At 34.7% G+C, this 10265-nt stretch overlaps 1 pseudogene; it reads left to right on the top strand.

Moving 5' to 3' along the window:
- The first annotated feature begins 2221 nt into the window (after positions 1-2221).
- On the top strand, positions 2222-3465 carry LOC100928756 (annotated as a pseudogene).
- Positions 3466-10265: the final 6800 nt, after the last annotated feature.

Genomic DNA, 10265 nt, shown 5'->3' with positions numbered 1-10265 from the left:
AAAAGAGTGAGAGTTTATGTTGTGATCCATATTCAGTTCCCACAATCCTATCTCTGGATGTGGATGGCTGTCTTTGTCACAAGATGATTGGAACTGGTACCAATCATCTCATTGTTGGAAAAAGTCATGTTCATTAGAATTGATCATCATATAATAGTGATGTTGCCATGTATAATGATCTTTTGGTTCTGCTCATTTCACTTAGCATTAGTTCATGTAAGTCTCTCCAGACCTTTCTAAAATCGTCCTCCTGATCATTTCTTATAGAACAATAATATTCCATAACATTCATATACCATAACTTATTCAGCCATTCTCCAACAGATGGGTATCTACTCAGTTTCCAGTTCCTTGCCCCTACAAAAAGGGCTGCCACAAACATTTTTGCACATACGGGTCCCTTTCCTTCCTTTTAGATCTATTTGGCATATAAGCCCAATAGAAAAATTGCTATGTCAAAGGGTATGCACAGTTTTTTGAGCATAGTTCCAAATTGCTCTTCAGAATGGATGGTCCGTTCACAACACCACCAAAATGTATTAGTGTCCCAGTTTTCCCACATCCCTTCTAACATTCATCATTATCTTTTCCTGTCATCTTACCCAGTCTGAGAGGTATGTAGTGGTGTCTCAGAGTTGTCTTAATTTGCATTTCTCTGATCAATAGTGATTTAGAGTACCTTCTCATATGATTAGAAATGGTTTTAATTTCTTCATCTGAAAATTGTCTGTTCATATCCTTTGACCAGTTTTCAATTGGAGAATGGCTTGAATTCTTATAAATTTCAGTCAGTTCTCTATATTTTTAGAAATGAAGCCTTTATCAGAACCTTTAAATGTAAAAAATGATTTCCCAATTTATTGTTTCCCTTTTGATTTTTGTCTGCATTAATTTTGTTTGTACAAAACCTTTTTAACTTAATATAATCAAAATTATCTATTTGATGTTCAGTAAAGAGTTCTGCTTCTTCTTTGGTCACAATTTTTTTTTCTTTTTCCACAGATTTGAAAGGTAAACTATCCTATGTTCTTCTAATTTGCTTGTAATATCATTCTTTATGTCTAAATTGTGAACTCATTTTGAATTTATCTTGGTAAGTGGCATTAGGTGTGGATCAATGCCTAGTTTCTTCCAAAGTGTTACCTAATTTTATTACAGTTAGTTGTGTTACTGGAAAAGGGAAGTCCAGAAGTGAATGATCCTCATCTCAAAAAGTTTCAGTCTTTAGCTTTAGTTTTCTAGATTTTAAAAATGTACTAAATATCAATTTATAATGGTATTTTAGATATATAAAGGCTTTTGACATCTACTTATCTCCACAGCCTAATATACACTGTTTTATGTGTGTGTGTGTGTGTGTGTATATATATATATATATATATATATATATATATATACATAATCTTAATTTGCATTTCTCTGATCAATAGTGATTTAGAGTACCTTCTCATATGATTAGAAATGGTTTTAATTTCTTCATCTGAAAATTGTCTGTTCATATCCTTTGACCAGTTTTCAATTGGAGAATGGCTTGAATTCTTATAAATTTCAGTCAGTTCTCTATATTTTTAGAAATGAAGCCTTTATCAGAACCTTTAAATGTAAAAAAAAATGATTTCCCAATTTATTGTTTCCCTTCATTTGATTCCTGCTTGGTTTTCACAATCTCATTACCCTCACTTTAAAATGCTGATGTTTTGTTGATCTCTCCATGTATAGTGTTGTCATTGATGTATATGTTATTTTCTTGGCTCTTCTATTTCAATCTGCATCAATTCATATATATCTTTCTGTGATTTAACACAATCATCATTTCTTACACTATAGTAGCATGCCAATACATTCTTGTATCACAGTTTGTTTAACCATTCCCCATTTTATGGACATCTCTTGTTTCCCATTCTTGGCTATTCCCACCACCCTCTCCAAGCTGGGGAGTCTCAGCGAGTCTGTGTAGGCTGAGGGAAAGAAGCTGACACTACCCCTGAGGAGCCCACCTGCACGGTGCAGACAATAGAAATGGTTATCCAGAGGATAGCACAGAGACCCCTGCCCTGGCCAATTGTGGATAGCAGCTTACCTTCTGGTCACTTGCCCTCACTTCCACTAGCTGCTAGGACTTCCCTATCAAGCAGCCCTCCCCTCAGGATCACAAGACTTAAGATCAAGAATTTTCCATCTATTTTGAGTAGAGTAAAATTACTACTAAAATATTTTTACATGCAATGAATGTGGAGAATCAGTGAAGAAAGGCCAAGTAAAGAAACACGTGGAAATGTTCAACAAATGTCAATACATTTCCTGTGGCAAGGATTTCTGGAATGATGAATTCAAAAACCTGAGAAGTTTATCAGTGACAATCAGAAATATTATCACAAAAGTTATGAGATAAAAAACAACAAAGAACTGAAACAGCAGAAATGGATTCAGAAGGTTCATGAATTAATGAAGAAAACCAGTATTAGCTTCAAATTGCAGGAGATTTTAGAAAAAGGTAGTAGTTTTGATAGCATTACAGAAAAAAAGGCCAAGTTTCAGAATTGGATGAAGAACAGTTTAAAAAATTATAACTGTCTTCAGGAACAGGTGTGGAATATCTTGTGGGATATTTTTTTCTGAAATGAATGAATGAATGAATCAAATAAAAAAGAACAATAGACATGACCTCTTAACCAAGTAGGCAATCAGCATTCAGAAAACAAAGTCAAGACAACCCACCCTGAAGTCAGTGAAAACCAGTTGGACAATAGAAGGGGAAAGAGAACAATAGTAAATGCAGGGAAGGGCAACAGAAGAACACGAAAAAGCAAAAGAACTAAAGTTAGAAAAGTCAAGAACATTCAGGTGATCCAAAATCCAAAAAGGACAAGAGGGCCCAGGAAGAAATAGATGTCAAAAGGAAAGGAAAGCCAAAATCATCAATGCAGGAAAAAGGGGAAATTTTTTTAAAACGCTAAGAAGGAATATTCAGTGGAGTCAGAAAGGAAGAGAAATAAGAATCACGACAATGAAAGAACGACAGAGAAAGAGATGGAAGTGCCTGCAGAGAAGAGGAAATGGAAGCACTCACAAAAAGAAGCTGATTCTAAAAAGAAAAAAAAAAAGAAAGAAAGAAACCTGCTGAAGGCATTAATGTAGAAGCTTAAGAGAATGAAATGACTATAAAAGGGAAATACACCTGGAAAGAAATTATCAAAGCTGTTGCAAAACAAGCTTCTGACAATTAAACTCAGTTTAAAAATTAAGGGAAAAAGTTTTAGTACAGTACTGTGCCATGACTGTCAAATACCTAAATGTGAAGAGAAATTGCTACTCATCTTTAACAAGAAGATCACCAAGAATCGCACCTTTAAGCTCTTAAAGGAAAAAAGCCAAACTTTTGAAATGAAATGTTTTTTTTTTTACATTGTTAAGGAATGCACAGTGCTCCTGATTTCTACCTCTGCCATCCATCACTATTTGTAAAATAATTAGAGAATTAGACAGTTACTAACAAATTTGTGTTATTGTTTTTGTTGTTTAAATGTTAAGGAAAATGAATGTTTGGTAGAACTTTTAATTGAAAATAAAGATAATTGCTGGCCACTCTTCTGAAAAAAATGTGCTGTTTTGTAGCATATTTTGTAATATACAGGGACTTTATGCTTATCAATGTCTTCCTTGGGTGAAAAGCCCAGAAATACACTCTTTAGTTCAAAGGGTATAAACATTTTATACAATTTATTTGTTTAATTACAAATATAATTTCCAAAAAGGTTGTACCTCCATCATTCATTCAGTCAGCCTATCCTTCTACAACCTCCCCTACACTGAGAGTTGCCATTGTTTGTTTTTTTTTCCAATTTGTAAGGTATGAGATAAAACCTTGGCTTTGTTTTGATTTTCATCTCTCTTATTAGTTGGGATTTGGAGCCCTTCTTCATGTGGTTGTGAATACTTTATAATTCTTTTTATCCTATTCATTGATTAATTAACTATTGGGAAATGTCATACACATACACACATACACATATATATATATATATATATATACAATACACACATACATACATATATATTTATTAATTGTTTATATATCTTAAATACTAAACCCTTTTGAGAAAAAATTTGATTCAAAGATGTTTCCCTTTTTATCCTAGATGCATTAATTTTATCTATGCAGAAGCTTTTAAGTTTCAAGTAATCAAATTATCTGTTTACTCTATCTTAATTGCCTTTATTGTTTGGTTAAGAAACATCTCTTCCTCATAGATTTAAAAAGAATATTTACTCTGTTTTTCTTTTATTTTTCTTATTATATGATCTTTAATATTAAGATTGTACATCCACTTAGGATGTATTATAGATTTTGGTTTAAAGTGTTGACCGAAGTCTAATTTCTGCTTTATAGTTTTCCCAGCAATTTTTATCAGAGAGGGAATTTTTTCCTGGGGAATTCATGTTTTCTACTTCATCAAACACTAGGTTATTGAGTTATATTGTTTCTGAATATCCTTTGTCTAATCTGTTCCATTGATCTATCTCTCTGTTCTGTAATCACTACCAGATGGTGTTGTTAACTGCTGCTTTATAATATATTTTGAGGTCTGATAGTGCTATTCCCACTTTGTCCGTAGTTCTTTTCATAATTTTCCCTTGATATTCTAGATCTTTGTTTTTCTAAATGAATTTTGTTATTTTTTCATCAAGTTCTGTAAAGTACTCCATTGGTAATTTGATTGCTATAGAATTAAAAGTGTAAATTACTTTTGGTAGAATTATCACTTTTATTATATTGGCATAGCATAGTCATGAGTACTGAATATTCCTATAGTTATTTAAGTTTTTTTAATATCTTTAAGAAGCACGTTGTAATGGAATCTGTGCAAATCTTTTATGTGCTTTGGGAGTCTGATCCTCAGATATTTTATGCATTTTGTAACTATTTAAAATGGGATTTCCTTTTCTAGTATTGCTTTTTTCTATTTTGTTATTATTATATAAAAATGCTGGTGACTTTTGAGGATTTATTTTGTAGCCTGAAATTGTGCTCTGAAATTTGTTTCTTGGCTAATTCCCTAGGATGTTCTAAGGAACCCATCATATCACCAATAAACAGGGATTGTTCTTTCTCCTTTTTACCTTTCTTTTAAAAATTTATTTCTCTTATCATATCACTGTTGCTAGAATTTCTAGAACTCTGTCAAATAATAGTGGGAAAAGTGAGCATCCTTGCTTCACTACTCTACTTATTGGTAAGGATTGTAGTATATTCTTATTGCATATTTGATAATCACTTTAATTTAGATGGATACCCTTTATGATATCAAAAAGGCCCCTTCTATACCTATACTTTGTAGAGTATTTGTGTAAAAGTGTCCTTGGTCAAAAAGGCTTTTTCTGCATCTGTTGAGATAATCATGTGATCTTTAATATTATTAATCATGGTGATTATTTTCTTATTGTTGAACTATTCTTGTATCCCTCATATTAATCACATATGTTCTTAATGAATGACAATGTATGTAAAGTCATTTGAACTATAAAAGACTTACCAGGTTGATTTATAATAGTTGCTTGCAGACTATAAGCCAGATGAGCCAAGACCCTGGATTTGAATCTTGCCTCTGTCACTATATGGGAGGTTTTCAATAAATCTTTTTCTGTTTCAGGACCTCTCTTTCATGCTCTATTAAATGAAAGAATTGGACTACATGATTTCTAAGATCCTTCTCCAATCTCTGCCATTATGATTTTAATGATTTTGTCAGAAATCACTAAATAAAGGGGCAGTTAGGTATTGTAGTAGATAGAGCACTAGCCCTCGACTCAGGAGGACATGAGTTCAAATTTGGCCTCAGACTCTCAACATTCATTAGCTGTGTGACTCTGGGCAAGTCGCTTAACTCCAATTGCCTCACCAAAAAAAAAATTGCTAGCTAGTACGTAGTACAGGATGAGAAGCCACTGATAAAGCTCAGGATGCAAATGAAAATGGACCCTTTTCCTTGAAAGTCCCTCCCATAAAATGATACCACAGACAAAACTTTGTGTGTTGAGTTTCAATCAGTAGGTTAGTATGCTATAGTAGTGCTGCTGCCATGATAAGTGACACAGATTGCTCAAATAAACAGGCTAGCAGCATTGGCTTTTCTGATGAAGAAACATGTATGATGGTATTAGCAATGATCAAACAAAGACAACAAATAAAAACAAGCCTGTAGACATCCTGGCTTCCATAGATTCACCACACGTTATATCAGTCAGCTAGCACTTTGTGAGAATCTTATTACTAAGTACCTTTATTTACTTCTCGCCTTGTCATTAACATCGCTTCCAAAAACATCTTCGCTAAACACCTAGTTTATGAACCTTGCGTCATTTATAGATTAGCAAGGTTAAAATTGCATTACAAAATAAGCTGTTCCCGTTTCTGTAGTTAAGGATGAAAAGTCACAGAAGCCACTGACTCTTTGCCTTTCTCCACCCCCATCCCCAACTAATTTCTCTGTCTAAAATGACATTCTCCAGAGCTTACTTTGGGAGCTGATATTATTTAAGTCAGAATGTGAAGAAAGAAGCATTCGGTGAATTAAATTAAGGATCTTGTTCATTTCTAGTAATTATCTAATTTTTCCAATTCTGATTTCCAGGAGACTTGAAGAATAAGGTACTATGCATTGATTAAAATTTTAACTGTCGAAATGATTACTTCAAAATGGAGAAAGTTTTTTTTTTTCAGAATGCAATGTTAGTCAAATAACTTTTATTTGTCCAAGTATTGAAATTTTGTATATATAAATAAACAAATACATCTTACATGTGATACAGTCTGAAAAGTCAAGGGTACAAAATGTTGTCCTTCTTTGTACCTTATCATCTCTTCTACAAAGAGGGGTATTGGGGGGAGCGGAGCCAAGATGGCGGAGAAGACACACCCGACTTTCTAAGCTCTTCTCTTACCCTCTTTATCAATATTATATCGAGCCTCAAAAATAGTCTTGACTGCTACAATTCGTAAAGATAAGAAGTAGAACAACTCACCAGCTGAAGAAAATCTGCAGTCTCGCCAAAAAAAGGTTGGTTCCGGGGCCAGGGGGGAGATCAGCGCAGACGGGGAGAGAAATTAGGTTCTGAGGAGAGCCTCAAACCGAAAGTGAAAGCACAGATCTCAGCACAAGCTAGCAGCCCCAACCCGCAGTACGGTGCTTTTCCTTGGGGCAGTTGTGATCCTGCACGGCAGGAGGACGCAGCCCGGGTTAGCGTCCAATCTGCGCAGTGGGGAGCTTGGCTTGGGGCCATAGAACTTTTCCAGGGCCGATTTGCATCAGGCAGAGACGCTGGGGCAGAATTCAGGTTGGTCTGCGGTCAGCTGCTAATACTCACAGTCCCACAAGAGGCTCGGGCCTCAGGCAGTGATACTTTCACCCCTTAGTCTCTAGCTGAGGGCAATTGCTAACCCACACAGCCCAACTGGGCACTTCAATAGCTTGGCCAGAGCTGAATCCACTTCCTGTTGGGGGAAGGGAAAACTCTCACTCAGAGCACTCCCATACCTCGGAGACGGAAATCGGTTTACATCTCTCCCTGCTCTGCAGAGGAAGCTGGTAACCCCCTTGCCTAGGAGACCTACCCTAAAGGCTTTAAAACATGAATAAAAAGATGAAAAGAACGATCTACAACTTCTATGCACAAAAAGAGCAGGTCAGCAAACCTGAAGAGACCTCAAACAGCAAAAATGCATCAGACTGTCCTCCTTTACATGATGCTCTCATAGAAGAGACCATTAAAAGTCTCAAAAGAGAGTTAGAAGATAAATGGGAAAGGAAAGAGAAGCTTCATAAGAGAGCAAACAACTTCCTGAAATACCAATTGAAAAGTTAAAAAATTCTAGGAAGCGCAGGGAAACAAAATTGGTGAATTAGAAAAATAAAGAATTCACTAGAAAGTAGGATTTGAACTGAAAAGACAAAGAACTCGCAAGAAAGTAGGATCTGTGAATTGAAAGAAATAATTCACTAAAAAAAATTAGTGAAATGGAAAAATTCCACAGACCAAAACAATACATTTAAAAACTCAATTGGACATATACAGAAAGAAGTAAAAAAGCTAATGAAGAAAATAATTCTTTAAAAATTAGAACTGAACAAATAGAAACTAATGATTCATTGAGACAGCAAGAATCAGTCAAGCAAAAACAAAAAAATGACAAACTGGAAAAAACCATGAATTATCTACTTGCAAAAACGACAGACTTGGAAAATAGATCTAGGAGAGATAATCTGAGGATTATTGATCTTTCCGAAAACTATGATGAAAAAAAGAGCCTAGATACTATTTTACAAGAAATCATCAAAGAGAACTGCCCAGATGTAATAGAATCAGAAGGTAAAATAGGCATTGAAAGAATTCATCGAACACCTTCTGAAAGAAACCCTAAAATAAAAACTCCAAGGAATATTGTGGCCAAATTTCAGAACTATCAGATTAAGGAAAAATTTTACAAGCAGCCAAAAAAAAAACCATTTAAATACCGAGGTGCCACAATAAGGATCACCCAAGATCTGGCTGCCCCCACATTAAAGGAACGAAGGGCCTGAATATGATATTCCGAAAGTCACAAGAACTTGGGATGCAGCCAAGAATAAACTACCCAGCTAGCTTGAGCATTTTCTTCCAGGGAAGAAGATGGAATTTAATGAAACAAATGAATTCCATTTGTTTCTGAAGAAAACCAGAACTAAATAAAAATTTGATCTCCAACCACAGAACTCAAGAGATGCAGAAAAGGTAAAATAACTCTTGAGAATTGTATTTCTGTTGTGGATATACAAAAAGAATACATGTATAATTTGATTGTACTGATATAACATAAAAAAGGGAAGTAGATATGGAAAAGGGATGATGGCAGAATAAGGTGGGAAGGAGGGATAAAAAGAGGGAAACCACATCCCACAAAGAGGCAAAGGAAACTTATCATATCTGAGGGAATTTAGAGAGGGGGAGGAACATTGTGTGAATCTTACTCTCATCAGAGTTGGCTCAAAGAAAAATAATTGACATTTGTTTTAGAGAAAATTCTCTCTCGCCTCATTAAAAACGGGGGAGAGGAAAAGGAAAAGAAAAGAGTAATAAGGGAAGGAAGGGAAAAGACTCAAAGGGGGGAGGGAGAGGTTATAAAGAGGGTAAGCATCGTGATACAAGAGGGGTACATAAGTTTAAAAGGGGGAAAGAGGGTTGGGGGAGGCAAGAATAAGTAAAGCATAATCTGGGGGTATTAGGATGGCAGGAAATACAGATTTAGTAATTCTAACCGTAAATGTGAATGGGATGAACTCCCCCATAAAGAGGAGGCAGATAGCAGACTGGATCAAAAGTCAGAACCCTACAATATGTTGTTTATAAGAAACACATTTAAAGCAGGGAGATACATATACAGTAAAGGTAAAAGGCTGGAGCAAAATCTATTATGCTTCAGGTGAAGTCAAAAAAGCAGGGGTAGCCATCCTTATCTCAGATCAAGCAAAAGCAAAAATTGATCTAATTAAAAGAGATAAGGAAGGAAACACATCCTGCTAAAGGGTAGCATAAACAACGAAGCAATATCAATATTAAACATATATGCACCAAGTGGTATGGCATCCAACTTCCTAAAGGAGAAGTTAAGAGAGTTGCAAGAAGAAATAGACAACAAAACTGTAATAGTGGGAGATCTCAACCTTGCACTCTCAGAATTAGACAAATCAAACCACAAACAAATAAGAAAGAAATTAAAGAAGTAAATAGAATATTAGAAAATTAGGTATGTTGGATCTTTGGAGAAAATTGAATGGAGATAGAAAGGAATATACTTTCTTCCTCAGCAGTTCATGGAACCTATTCAAAATTGACCATATATTAGGACATAAAGACCTCAAAATTAAATGCAAGAAAGCAGAAATAGTAAATGCTTTTTTTTCAGATCATGATGCAACAAAAACTACATTCAACAAAAAGTTAGGGGGAAATAGACCAAAAAGTAATTGGAAACTAAACAATCTCATCTTAAAGAATGATTGGGTGAAGCAGCAAATTATAGATACCATTAATAATTTCACTCAGATAATGACAATGATGAGACATCATACCAAAATTTGTGGGATGCAGCCAAAGCGGTAATAAGAGGGAATTTTATATCCTTAGAGGCTTACTTGAATAAAACAGAGAAAGAAAAGATTAATGAATTGGGCTTACAACTAAAAAAATTTTAAAAAGACCAAATTAAAAACCCCCAATCAAATACTAAA

The sequence above is a fragment of the Sarcophilus harrisii genome, chromosome X (assembly GCF_902635505.1).
Source record: "Sarcophilus harrisii chromosome X, mSarHar1.11, whole genome shotgun sequence".
Lineage (NCBI taxonomy): Eukaryota > Metazoa > Chordata > Mammalia > Dasyuromorphia > Dasyuridae > Sarcophilus > Sarcophilus harrisii.
Note: the sequence above shows the minus strand (reverse complement) of the source record. Positions and strands in the feature narration are given on the sequence as shown.